Below are 13,789 nucleotides of genomic sequence, written 5' to 3' on the forward strand. Positions count from 1 at the left end.
AACAGCCTACATATAACAGAGCTCTCTGGGGTGGTCAATTATTTTTAAGAACATAGGTTTCCTGAGACCAAAAAGTCTGAGGATGGCTAAACCTACAAATGGCTGGGTACATTTACCCAGCTTAGAAGCATTCTCTCCTAAAAAACAGTATTTCAAAAAAATGTTTTCTGTGACTCAGTGGGGAGTTTTCCATAGAGTATCCTCTCGCCTGGCTATCAATTGGCTGCACCTGGGCTGCTTTCCATCCGACCTTATCTCTAACATCCTCTGTAGCTCCCTTCAGGCAAACAAAGCAGGACTTGGTCCGGGGTCGAACCCAACAGCATATTATTCTTGGAAAAGACTTGCCCTGGGTTCTGAGCCTCCTCAAAGCTTAATCAGTTTAAGCCAGTGTTTCCGAAGAAGCTCACCTTCGTCACCTGCCTTTCTAAAATTCATCATATTTGAGCTTTTCTTGGAGTATAAGCAGCCATTTGAAAATATATATATCTGCTTTCTGATTGCACTGGAATTACCTGGGACATTTTTAAAATATGAAGGCTCCCAGGCCCCAAACCAGACCTGAGGAATCAATAGCACAGAGCTGAAAGGAGCTTGTGTGCTCTCTATGACAAGCTCCCTCCATGACTTGTGAGGGTCACTATCCCCAGAAGGCACAGTCTGTGCCTGGAGATCAAAGGAAGTTTGAGACCCAGGCAGCCCCCAGCACCTACCAGTGAAATCAGGAGCCCATGCAAGGAGAGGTGGGCCAGGTGCTCCAGGGCTTTGGAGAGTCTTTTCATTAGGAATAGTGACTAACAGAAAGTAAGAGGAAGAAAAGGGATATCAACACGGAAGAAACACCAGGTCGAGAGAGAGGTTCCAGACACAAGAGCCCAGGAGGGCTACACTTTGAATATTCCACACCTCTAGTTTTGCTTAGAGTCAGCCCCAAGGCTTCATGTAGTGAAGACTCAGTTTAGACTCTGAATTCAGTCCAAAAGGCCAGCTCTGGTGAAGACTCCCAGGAAACATAAGCAGAGAAAAAAAATTATTTCCTATTTTCTAATTTTTTTAAAAAAATGTTGTGGATACATAGTAGGTGTATATATTTATGGGGTACATGAGATGTTTTGATACAGGCATCCAATGTTAAATAAGCACATCCAATTACATTATTTAAGTTATTTTAAAATATAAAATTAAGTTATTATGAACTCTAGTCATTCTATTATACTATCAAATAGTAGGTCTTATTTGTTCTTTCTATTTTTTTTGTACCCATTAACCATCCCCACCTCCCTGCAACAGAGAAAATTTTAAAATCAGGAAGAGTCATCCTATAAATATGATCTAGAATGATTACATAAATAAGCATGAAAGTGGCCATGGAAAAAGTCAGATAGAAGATCCAAAGTCAACCACATTTTCACCTACAAAGTGAGAAAGAAACCCTGTGTCTGCATGTTCTCCTGGCCGGATGGTACAGGAAGCAGGAAGCCAGAGGGAGAAGGTTCTAGGCTCCAGGCTGTAGAATGGTTCTAGGCTCCAGGCCATTCTGCCATTACCAATTGTTGGGTACCTTATATTAAAAGAAAAAAAAAAAACTGAGCCAAAAATAGCCTAAGACTGTGTATCCTTTACACACTTTTCTTTGCTGTTGGTGCCATGGATTATTCAGTGATGCTTTAATGCAATATAGTTTGAAGCAATCAGTTTCTATATGTAAACCCTTTCCCAATCTTTTCAATTGTCCTTCAGTTGCAAATTGTTTTCAAAGAAGGCTTTAACTTGTTAGCTCTTTCCTTGGTACCTTCTGTTCCTGAGCATCCTGTGAATGGTGTACATCTTGAACATGTAGGCCATTCACATATTGATGATTTTCAAGTTAAACATGTTGCATTTCAGGAAAGGTCTAGTGAATTTGGGAAATACGGTGAACAAGTTAGATTCCAGTTTATTGGGATAACTTTTGGTTGTCAGAATACTTTCAGCCTTCACTTATTGTTATTGCACAAACAAGATTGGGATGCCCTAGCAAGTCTTACCCAGGTTTTGCAATACATTTACAAGTACATATCTGTGTGGCAGAGTACTTTTTGTACTACGGGCAGCTTTGATAACCAGCGGAGGTAGGAGGAACTCAATTTAGTCCAACCTGTAGTGCCTTTGCAAAGCTCTTGCTCTCTGCCTAACCTTCCCCATGTTCAAGATAAAATAGAAAAAGAAAAGAAAAGAAAGAAATATCTACCTCGTACAGACCTTTCAGAAGATAGGTTGCAGAATTACAGAATACCTGATGAGATGTGCAATTCCTTTCTCACTGGCTTGCTGCTAAGAAGGATCTGTTGTTCATTTTGTTGGACGATATGAGATGCTTTTGACTACATCAGATCTATTTAATAAATGACTTTTTCAGTGATTTCAGCAGTAGATACTCCAAAAGCATTATGAGACATCTTCAATAAACATTTTTTTCTCCTCAAATCAGTTTTTAGAGTACTTTAGGCATGTTAGACATCACTAGTTTCATGAAACTATGCAACATCAATGATCCAGTGGGTTAGAACCATCAGTACTTCACTTTAGGATGAATCATTTTTTAGCACCTTTGTATTCTTTTTATCCCCTACTTCAAGGGAACTTTCACATCATAGGTACTCATTGAATAGCAGATGAATAAATGCCCTATATGGTAGCTTAGTTGAACATGAGATGTCAGTGAAGTCTTTGAGATTATTCAGAGAGCTTTCTCCAGATGACATGCTCAAGGTAGGTGAGGTCCTTGGTATAACAGAGATCCCAACCTACATCTAATGTGGAGAGGATAACATGGGACCCTAAAGCACCAAGAGGTGGACTGCACCCCATGGCCATGCTGCCTGTTGACATCCTGGGACAGGGAGAACCTAAAAACTCCATGTTCTCTGCTGGGTGTGGTGGCTCACACCTGTAATCTCAGCACTTGAGGAGGCCAAGGTGGGCAGATCACCTGAGGTCAGGAGTTTGAGACCAGCCTGGCCAGCATGGTGAAATTCCCCTGTCTACTAAAAATACAAAAATTAGCCAGGCGTGGTGGCAATTGCCTGTTATCCCAGCTACTCAGAAGGCTGAGGCACAAGAATGGCTTGAACCCAAAGGTTGCAGTGAGCAGAGATCACACCACTGCACTCTAGCCTGGGTGACAGAGTGAGACTCTGCCTCAAAAGAAAAACAAAAAGAAAAATCTCCATGTTCTGTCTCTTGAGATCAAGCTAGAATTCTATTTTTTCCTAGATTTTTAAGATATAACATTGTTTTCTCTGAAATTTTATTTATTTTATTATGCAATCATGTTTATATTTTATAGTTTTTTTAAATCCAGGTATTAATGAGCTCATTTATAATGTACCTACCGCGCTGTGAGATGGAAGATCTGTTCATTTCTTAACAACTAAAAGGTATATTTGATTCATGTGGTAGTCTAGACACATGTGTGTATCTATGCATGAGCTACTTGTTTGCATATTTATTTAGTTGCTTAGTTGTCTGTATGTGAATTCATAATTGGCTTGAAGGCAGAAGCTGTTTCCTACTTATCTCTGTATCCTGAGATCTCATAGATAGTAGGTGCTTAATAAATGTTGAAATAATGTTAAACAAATCACAACAACTTTCTTAATGGAATTGAGACGAATTATAATTAAAATGTATATCCCATCAGTATCAAATTCAAAGGATCAGAAAAAGTCTTGCAGAAGAAATCAGGAAGGACATTAAGATGTAGTAAGTGCAAATTTAGGCTGTAAATTAGACTCTGAGCTTCCTGATAGCCAGAGTAGATGGAAAATTTGCCAAGGTACATTGGAAACAGCGATTATAAATTTAGAAATGTTAGGTCCTATAGTTTAATACATTTAAACCATTAATAGATGTTTATTATTATTTTACTACATTAGAGGTCTTTTTCATTTATAATTACACATTTTTCTTGAGATAATAAATATTGATTACACAAATTACTTTTATGCTTTTACATACACTAGATACTTACAGTAAAATGGAAAGCACCAGATAATCTTATGAAAAAATGAAAGTTCATCTTTCTGAAAGTGAAACCTCCTTAGACTTTTTTATTTAGAAATGATTAGATTCCTTCACTGTTTGAGATTATAAACTTTACATATAAACTGTGCCTAAAGCAATCCAAAACTCCTACCAATGAAAAACACCTCAGAACAAGATCAGAATACCTGGAATGGTTGATTGACTCTTAGAGTAGATGTGGGCATTACGTGTAAGAAATCTTCCTCTAATTTTTACAACTCTTGAGAAAGTACACGTAGAACCACTTATGAATGCTCAAATGAGGAAAACATCTAAACATTTTAATGAACAAAGAACTCTGGTTGCTAATTAAGAACTGACCTTGTGGAAGACTGTGTGGCGATTCCTCAAGGATCTAGAAATAGAAATTCCATTTGACCCAGCAATCTCATTACTGGGTATATACCCAAAGAACCATAAATTGTTCTACTATAAAGACCCATGCACATGTACGTCCATTGCAGCACTGTTTACAATAGCAAAGACCTGGAACCAACGCAAATGCCCATCAATGATAGACAGGACAAAGAAAATGTGGCACATATACACCATGGTACATTTACAGCCATAAAAAATGATGAGTTCGTGTCCTTTGTACGGACTTGGATGAATCTGGAAACCATCATTCTTAGCAAACTGACACAAGAACAAAAAACCAAACATCGCATGTTCTCACTCATAGGTGGGTGTTGAACAATGAGAACACATGGACACAGGGAGGGGAGCATCACACACCGGGGGCAGTTGGGTGGGGTTAGGGGAGGGACAGCGGGGAGTGGGGAGGGTGGGGAGGGATAACATGGGTAGAAATGCCAGATATAGTATGCACCTAAAGTAAAATAAAAATAAAAATTAAAAAAAAAAAGAACTAACCATAGAGGATTTTTATTTTTTTCTCCAAGGTCACTTAATGTCAGGTGATCTTAGGGAGGTCACAAACCCTGTGAAGCCTCAGTTTCTTAACTGGCAAAATGAGAATCATAATACCTGCCTTATAAGAAATCAATGCAGATCAGTGAGATTATGTACATGGACAAAGTTTACAAATTATAAAGTTATAATTTTGGTCTTATGGATTCTAGTATTGACAGCAGTTAAATTTGAGTTGGAAAGTAGTCGATTTTTTGCAACCATGCATATATGATTAGTCGAATTCATGTAAGTGTAACTAATTTCATCTACTGCTGTGATCCACTTAATTTTTTTCTCCATAAGTATATACAATTTTAAAACCTATTTAGTTCAGTGGATAGAATGAATCTGTATTGCAATACTTACTACACAACTTGATTTTATATTTTAAAAGCCTGTCTTCTGTGAGAAGGATGAATTCACAGTGTCTATCCATAAATTTAATACCTATTTATGTGCAATCATCATGCAAGATAGTCTTATGTGTGATGAAGTTCTACTTCTTTTTCTAGCATATTCTTTTCTTGGCTTTATTTACACTTGGTCTGAATAAGCACATTTAGATAGCTTAATGGTACAAGTGATTACACCATGCTTTTGAGCTTTTATGAGGAAAATTGAAGTATATAATTATACTTTTGCACAAACTGGTTTGACTGTTCTCAAAACAAAACAAAAAGAAAAACCCTGACTCTACTAATTTTTCAAATGGCTGCACCAGCATGTTTAGAAGCAATCAATCAGCAACAATCACATTTCAGATAAACCTCAAGACTAAGATGTCACCAAGGCGAATAGCAGAAAATGATCGGCTCCAGTGGACATGCACAAACAAACTTCTTGAATGAAGGCAAAGATCACAGAGCCCCCGACCCATTCCCTGGGGCAAAACAGTAAAAGGATGGATGCTGGTGAGAACTGGAGAAATACTGCAAAAGGAACCAAGCTGTCCCTTCTGGCCTGCCAGGCTGGCACACAGACAGAGGAAGAGAGCAGTTGCCAACGGAGCAGAGGCACAAACAAGGACAGAGCATGAAGGACTTGAGAGCGTCCAGTGGCAGGAAGACGGGGAAATAAGGAAGTTCCTTATCCTGACAACATCTGAACAGGCCCCAATGCTACAGGGGGAATAAGCCCAGCAGTTGTGGTATCTGAGCACCACAGGCTATAAATCCTGCTGATCTCTTTTCTTGACAACTCCCTCTGTAAGGTGGAAGGTAGATGGCCTAGCACTCTCCTGAGTCCTTATCTCATTCCTTCATTTGCTTCCAGCTAGGGAGCAACTGCTGGGATTGCAGAGGTTTATTTATTTATGTATTCATGTTTGTATTTTATAGTTTTTTTTATCCAGGTATGAATGAACTCATTTATTCAACAGAAATATATACATACATACATACATAGTACCTACTCTGCTATGGGATGGAAGATCTCTTCCTTTCTTAACAACTAAAAGGTATATTTGATTCATGTGGTAGTCTAGACCCATATTTGTATCTATGCATGAGCTATTTGTTTGTTTGTATATTTATCTAGTTGCTAAGTTGTCTATATGCAAATTCATAATTGGTGTTTACTGTCATTACAGCTTTTTGTTTCATTTTCTCAAATCTAATTGCTTGTGTCCACCAAAAAAACCCCTACACTTGTATGAAAAAAATTAAATATGGCCAGTCGCGGTGGATCATGCCTGTAATCCCAGCTCTTCGAGAGGCCAAAGTGGGTGGATCACATGAGGTTAGGAGTTCAAGACCAGTTTAGCCAACATGGTGAAACCACGTCTCTACTAAAAATACAAAAATTAGCTGGGTGTGGTGGTGTGCACCTGTAGTCCCAGCTACTTGGGAGACTGAGGCAGGAGAATCGCTTGAACCTGGGAGGCGGAGGTTACAGTGAGCTGAGATCGTGTCACTGCACTGCAGCCTGGCAACAGAGCGAGACTCTGTCTCAAAATAAATAAATAAATGTATTTCAATTAGTAAACTGACAACAATGCAAGTGAAGTTGTTTTTTTTTTTTTTTAATTTCATAGCTTTTGAGGTACATGTAGGTTTTTTGTTACATGGATGAATTACATAGTGGTGAATTCTGAGATTTTAATGCACCAGTCACCCAAGTAGTGTACATTGTATCTAATGTGCAGTATTTTGTCCCTATTCCCCTCCCAGTCTCCCTCTTCTGAATCTCTGAAGTCCATTGTATCACTCTGTATGCCTTTGCATACTCATAGCTAAGCTCCTACTTACACGTGAGAACATACGGTTTTCGGTTTTCCACTCCTGTGTTATGCAAGTGATTTTTAAATAAGCTCATGGGCCATGGCTTTGTTCAGAGAGGTCAATTCAATTACCTTGATGACAAGATTGTGTTGTTTAGGTATCTAAGATCAGTGAAAAGTAAAACTGAGCTCATAAGTAAAGTAACACGTAGAACTTGGTAATGCATATTTACAATTCATTATTATTGTTCAGGCTTCTACCTTTTCCAAATCATCGATTGATGCTTAGAGGAGAAAATTAAGTTTGATTTACATACTTTATTTCTTAGGACTGTTATTAAAGCATGGGATTGATGAAATGGTTATTTCTTAGAATCTGAATGCAGATGTCTGTAATAATTTTTTAAAATACAACCCACGATTTTCTTGGCAGGTTTTGAAACCTTGAAATGTGAAAAAGCAGCACACAGGTGAGCAATCAAACAGGTGCTTTAGACAGCACTTGTCAGTAGTTTGGAGGAAGGAGAGAGCACCAGGGCCAGTGAAGGCTCCTTCCTGGAGGAGGAGGCACCTGAGCTGCACTCAAAGGGTGACTAGGATTTGGATAGTCTAACCAGAGAGCATCTGATATGAGCAAAGGCAGGAAATGACATGTTTGTGGGGAGGATCAGAGCTAGCGGGAACATGTAGGAAAAAACAGGAGTTATAATTGCAGAGTGGTTGAAACCGATATGAAAGACCTTGAATGTCAGTCTAAGTAGAGTTCAGATATTATGTAGGTGAACAAGAAGTTTCTGAGCAAATGGCATAATCGAAGCTGTGTGGCACCGTATACAAGATAAAGGAGGCAATGGATTGATGAGAACTTATTACACTAGTCTAGGTATTACAAAAAGAGTGATGAGCAACGTGGCAGAGTGATAGGGTAGAGTTAAGTGAGTGGGATTGCATCAGAAGAAGTTTGATGATCTTGGTGACTGGAGTTATGAGGCAGAGAAAATCATGAATGAGAAAAAAAATAACCCAATGTAGCAACAAGAGTGAGGGGAAAGAGGGAGAAGGCAGAAGAATCACAGGTCAAATTTCAGCTAATTACAATGAGAGTGAAGACTAATTCATCACTTCTATTTGAATTAGTCAAGATAGAATAAGGGGCTGGGCATGGTGGCTCATACCTGTAATCCCAGCACTTTGGGAAGCCAGGGCGGGTGAATCACCCGAACTCAGGAGTTTGAGGCTAGTCTGGCCAACATGGTGAAACACTGTCTCTACTAAAAATACAAAAAATTAGCTAAGTGTGGTGGCAGGTGTCTGTAATCCCAGCTACTCAAGAGGCTGGGAGAATCTCTTGAACCTGGGAGGTAGATGTTGCAGTGAGCCAAGATGATGCCATTGCACTCCTGCCTAGGCAGCAAGAGCAAAACTCCATCTCAAAAAAAAAAAAAAAAAGAGAGAGAGAGAGAATAAGGTATCCATGGTTACAAATAAACACCCATATTTCAATAGCTTAACACAACCAATATTTATTATGCATTGATATTGATCCTATATATCCAGTGCTTATTAGAAAGAAACTCTGTTCCACTGATTCATTCAGGTATCCAGGATAATAGATATTCCACCATCTTGTGATGCTACCACCTCAACATGGAGCTGCATGAGGTGAAGAAAGAGCACGTGCAACTCACATCACTCTTAAGTGCATCTAGTCCATTTGCCAGAACGGGTCACATAGCCCCAGTCCAACTGCAAGAGAGGTAATTGAAAAATTAGCAATTTTAAGGAAGCTCATGAACTCTATGGTCAATTAGACCTGACCTGGGGAAAGAAGAGAAATTAAAAATTGGTTAAGTAATCAGATATGAACTAAGAAAGAAGGAGAGGTTTCAAATTGTTTGAGAGCTTGGCATTTTGACATCACATTGTCCTGGATTTTCTTCCATCTGGAATAGACAGAGGACTCATCTGAGAGAGAAGCGAATAGCTCTAGGACATGCTCATACCTTACCAAGGAGCAGGAAGACATGGACCTACACAGCAAGATTTCTACACAATTGCCTACAACTTCATTCAGCAATAAATATTTAGGAAGACCTACTATGTGTCAGGCACTGTGGCATGTGAAACTTACCGGTGGTCATATCCATATAGATTTGAATGTATGGCACCAAACCCTGCTACCTGCATAATACACAATAAAAACCACATATTGCTCAATGTAATTTAGTATTCTATCATTCACAATAGAATTACTGCTTTACATAAATGACATTATGCTTCATGATTACTAGAGACTTAAGTGGCTACAATCAACATAACTCACATACTCAAAACACATTTCGTAGTTTATCTGTTCCCATTGTTAGTGTTGTTTTTGTAACTCATATCTCTTATGCACAGTGTAATCCATACATAGGTATGTGCACACATCTATACATAACCATGTACCCTGAAAAATAACCTTGGAGTCCTACCTAACTCTATAAAGATTTCTGGGAGCTCCTGTTCACACACAATGCCCTCTGTTCCCGGAATGTTGGTTCTTGTGGTTCTTTATATTTACTGAGCTTATTTTCTTCTGCCCAATTTCCACCTCACTCCTGAGGCTGTTAGGTAGCACCTTGCTGTTTCCTACCCATTATTATTATTATTATTTTTGAAACAGAGTCATACTCTGTCACCCAGCCTGGAGTCCAGTGATGCGATCTCGGCTCACTGCAACCTCCGCCTCCCAGGTTCAAGCGGTCCTCCTGCCTCAGCCTCCTGAGTATCTGGGATTATCTGGCTAATTTTTGTATTTTTTTAGTAGAGATGTGGTTTCACCATGTTGGCCAGGATGGTCTTGATCTCCTGACCTGGTGATCCACCCGCCTCAGCCTCCCAAAGTGCTGGGATTACAGGCGTGAGCCACCGTGCCCGGCCCTCCCATTTACTTTTATTCACTTATCAGTTACTCAACCAGTCAGTTAACAAATATTTCCACAAGCTATGGACCACAAAACTGGATCCAGAGGCATATGCAAGGCTTAATCTTCACTGACAAGAACACCATTGTTCAGTACCATCCAGGAGAGTGTCCTCCTGTGTCCTGGATGTCATGGCCTGAATGTTGGCATCCCACCAAAATTCCTATGCTTAAACCCAGCTCCCAAGGTGATGACATTAAGAGGTGGGGTCTTTGGAGAGTGATTAGATTATGAGGGCTCTGCCCACATGCATGGCATCAGTGCCCTTATAAAAGAGGCCTGAGGGAACCTATTTGTCTCTTCCACCATGTGAGCACACATAGAAGGCACCATCTATGAGGACTGGGCCATCACCAGACACTGAATCTGCCAGCACCTTGATTTTAAACTTCTCAGCCTCCAGAACTGTGAGGACTACATTTCTGTTGTTTATAAATTGCCCAGCCTAGAGTTTTTTTTTTTAATAGCAGCCCAAACAGACCAAGACACTGGATATCAATGGGTTTGAAGCAATCGATGATCCAATCACTGAAAAATTATACTGGGAAATCTGACATCTATAGCAATAACTCCATGCTGTAAAGAGAGAGAAGACAGTAAATTGTGGATTTTTTAATTGCTGGACTCTGAGCCTTAGGAGACAAAGATTTAAATCACAGTTTTTTCAGCCTTAGGAGAAAAGTGTAAAAGAAGGCAGCTGGTCTTGTGCTTGGGGAAAGAAAAGGAGAAAAAAAAAAAAATCTGGCATTGTGGAAACACTTATACAAAGTAAAGCAGTCTCTTAATCCTGAGGCTGGAACTCAAAAATAAACAGATAAAACATCGAGCAATACCTCAACACTCTCGTCATTCCTGTTAATAGGCTTATATTAAATCCATCTGGACCAGCCCAAAAATGATTCTTCTAGTAAGAGTGGAGCAGAGCTGCCATGGAAATAAGCACCCTTTCTTCTGATTCCTCAGTCTCCACATCACTCTAAAACAACCCCTGGATTAGCTTTTAAGTCCCACCTGTAAAAGTGGTGTGATTTCCACAGTAACACGTGGTAAAACAACCCACCTTTATCAAAACAACAACCACCACCAAAAACAAAACCACCATTTGGTTAGCCTTTCATTAAAAATTTGAACTTAAGAGACTTCAAGCAAGAACAATGCTGAGAGGCTACTTGTACTCAAGTGGCAACTGTCGGTAACAGATCCTTATTTGTTTTCATGGGACACGGAGGTGAGACACCACAAAAGCAAAAGTCGGAAAGCTTGGAGTTTCGTGGTTCCAAAAGCCAACTCAGCCTGTATCAGTTTGGTCACTACACCGTGAACTGTGAATTGCATTTGGACATGGAGAAGCTGAGTCCAAAATATTTTAAATCACAAGTTCGGGCTGCTTATTGGAAATATTGCTAAAGAAGTTACAGTCATCTGCTCACGCAGCCACACCAAAATACTGTAGACTGTGTGGCTTAAGAGAAACTTATTTTTCACTGTTCTGGAGGCTGAAAGTATATGACCGAGGTTGTGGCTGATTTCGTTTCTGGTGAAGACTCTCTTCCTGGCTTGCAAATGGCTACCTTCTTACTGAGTTCTCATATGGCAGAGAAAGAGAGAGAGAGAGAGAGAGAGAGAGAGAGAGAGAGAGAACTCTTTCTATTCCTTTTCTTACAAGACCACCAATCCTAGCAGAGTAGGGCCCCACCCTTATAACCACATTTAACCTTCACTGCCTCTAAAAGCCCTGTCTCCAAATACAGTCACAAATACAGTTGAGGCTAGGCCTTCGATCTATTAATTTGAGTTGGAGGGACACGTATCAAGATCAACTCCTCATGGTTATTTGAGCCCTGTGTGTTTAATTATATTTGCAGGGAGCACTGTTATAAAATACGGAAAATTATGATAATGAGTTACATTTTACTTGAAATATCTTAGAATCTTAGCAAGTCCTTTTTAATATGAATTGTGGAGGGGTCAGTCACTTGGGTCTATTTCAGAGATCAATTTTTGAAGAAATGCTCTAAATAAGATTCTTTGGTAACAAAGTAAAATGTTACCTGACTTCTCATCCCTCGTATCTCAGTTTTTTCCTAGGGAAAAATCTTTTTCCCTTGAAGACTGGAAATATTATCCATGTTCTCCTGAATGTTTTCAATGAATTCTGTCCTGTCAGCTCTAGCTTTTCAAGGGTCTACTCTCATCATCAACAGGTAGACTGGGTTTTACAAATGTTTTTTGCCGTAACTTGATTTCCTGTTTCAAATGTGAAATGGATCAAAAATGAGAAGAGTAATAACATAGTGAAATTGATAGGACCCATTTCAGAATGTCATTTAGATACCCTGGAACTATTCTTTTCTCACCATGAGGCCGCTTGATGTTAATGTGAGTAATAGGAACAATTTAAGCATTCCAAACCCTTGTGAATTTAAAGAGAAACTTTCTCATCTTAACACATTTGAAAAGAGAAAAACACATAAAATATAATCGATTTGGAGTATAATTTTTTCTTCAATTATTATTGCAAACATATGTGTATAAATCAGTTCTTCACCACCCTCCACAATTCCTCTTGATGCATTCCTCAAAATAACAGTATCTGGGGTTTTTGTTTGGTTTGTTTTTCCTTTTGTTTTTGTCTCAAGTGCACACGTGTTGTTATAAACATTTTTACTTTGAAAGAAAGAAAACATCCTCTGAGAAATATTTCTGTTCTTGACAAATAAGAAAAGGGATTCAGTAAAATACCAACAATAAAAAATCTGTAAGTTTTTAAAAAAAGATTTATTATAGTGTCTTCTGTAACAGGAGGGCCCCTTTTAAAGAGATTACTACTTAATCCATGGTAAGAATTTTTATTTTGTAATTAAGCAGTAAACCCTTCAACGTTTTGCGAGGTGGCAATTTTATAGATCTCCTTTTCAATCGAACAACTCGGAAATAACTGTCAGTTCTTTTAAACACACAAAGCAAGATCATATTTTCCACATCTCTAATTTTGATGTTTATAAATATCTTGAATCAGGATAAAGATTCATGACTAACTCATATCCCCAGAGTGTAGTCTTGGTTACAATAATACTATATACTCATCTCCACTTAAATATTTCACTATAGATGACATGAAGTTAAAAATATATCAGATGCAAAAGGATGGAGAAAAAATTCAGAAGGGTAACTATGTAAGTCTGAAACTGGTGAGAAGTCGTTGATTTGAAGAAGATGAAGATGATCTGTGAGTCTACTGTAGATGCATGAAGTCTTTCTAACTTTCCTTGGAAATAGATAGGTTCTTCTACCAGCTTTGCAGAGCTCCCAAAATTCAAGGCAATGTTTGCCATTCCAGGGTCTTGTTCTAGCCAAGCCAAAAAATAAAATTAAAATGTGTCTACAACATGAATTAAGATTTAGGAATTTGGCCAGGCACGGTGGTTCATACCTGTAATCCTAGCACTTTGGGAGGCCAAGGTAGCGGATCACCTGAGGTCTGGAGTTCAAGACAGCCTGGCCAACATAGCAGAAAACCTGTCTCTACTAAAAAAAAAAAAAAAAAAAAAAAAAAAAAAAAAAAAATTGCCATGGGTGGTGGGTGGCATCTGTAATCCTGGCTACTCAGGAGGCCGAGGCCGGGAGA

This window comes from Saimiri boliviensis, chromosome 4 (genome assembly GCF_048565385.1).
Source record: "Saimiri boliviensis isolate mSaiBol1 chromosome 4, mSaiBol1.pri, whole genome shotgun sequence".
Classification (NCBI taxonomy): domain Eukaryota; kingdom Metazoa; phylum Chordata; class Mammalia; order Primates; family Cebidae; genus Saimiri; species Saimiri boliviensis.